The sequence below is a fragment of the Aphanomyces invadans genome (genome assembly GCF_000520115.1).
Source record: "Aphanomyces invadans strain NJM9701 unplaced genomic scaffold supercont1.29, whole genome shotgun sequence".
Lineage (NCBI taxonomy): Eukaryota > Oomycota > Saprolegniomycetes > Saprolegniales > Verrucalvaceae > Aphanomyces > Aphanomyces invadans.
In genome coordinates, this window is record NW_008580174.1 from 330,065 (window position 1) to 331,428 (window position 1,364).

A 1,364-nucleotide genomic window follows, 5' to 3' on the forward strand; every position below is an offset into this window, starting at 1 on the left:
CTCCCAGTGTAATATTTATTGTGTTTCATTAGTTATCATGATTCATACGTGCATTTTATGTTAAATCCCACAGTTTATCCATCATTTTGTGAAAGGAATTGTGTTTCAGAGTCTACTGGCGGTATATGAATATTCAGCAAGCATAGACCAATCAGATGCACCTAAAATCATGAAAATCGACCAATTCTTTCCTATCAAACCTCTACTGGGGTCGTCGATGCCCTCGCGGACTGTTAATTGTCATCTGTGAACAGAAACTACCCTCCGAAAATTGTCTTTCAATTATCGAAACATGCATTGTTGTCCCTCGAAACACAATTAAGTATCGATTATAATGGAACAACATGAGGATGCCATTAGGCTGGAAAACACATTCGTAAATCACTCATGACGCAGCCTGGCATCAAAACATCTCATAGAAATGCTACAGGAAGACCATCCATCAAAAACTGTCACCGACGTGGTCCACCACAGCATAAGCGATTTTACTTCAGCTATACGGAGCAGCTCCACATCATCAACTGGCGCAAACATCACTTAATGGAATCAGAGTTCGCCACGTTCTTCATCGGTGCTCAGGGCGTAGCCCGTCGATCAGCACAAAACGTATAATTCGGTGGGAAAAATGTCGACCGCATATAACCAAGATGGCAAAAAATCCATTAACGTCAACCTCGAAGAATACACCACCTCTTGGGACGGCAACGACTCTTTCAAGAATGCGTGAAGAACAAATCGCGCGTTGGGTGCAAGAACTTCGATCCCAAGGCATTCCTGTCAGCAGGTTTTTCTGCAATGTAAAACGGTTGAAGTAACTAAGGATGTTGGACTAAGCCTCACTCATTTTAAAGCAAGCCACCATTGGATTACGGGTTTTATCAAGCGTTCGAAGCTAGCTAGCTATGCTAGCTAAAACGAGATCTGGGCAAGCAACTTAAGTGGCGCAAGGCGACGTAACCATAGTAGAGTTCAGTATACGAGTTCGACAACTTATTCTAGATAAGAATATTGCCGCTATCTACAATGCTGATCAAACCGGCATCAACTTTGAGTATGTACCGAAGCAAACCATTAACAAGTGTGGAGCGAAGACCGCTTGGATGCGATGCGCCGGCAACGTGAAAGATCGAAAGACAGCAATGGTGCTGGGCGACACCAAGGGGAACAAATATTCCTTCTTCATGTTCCTAAAGTCAAAAGCGTCAACAATCAAGGCGAAAGTGGTTGAAAACCTTACTCTGGGAAATGGCTTTGGACCACGGGTGTGGCCAGAAACTGAAGCGTTGCACTAACGACATCCGTCCCGCTTGTTTGGCAATCCTACGGCATGGTAGAAGAGTGATATTTCCAAACAATTCCTTCAC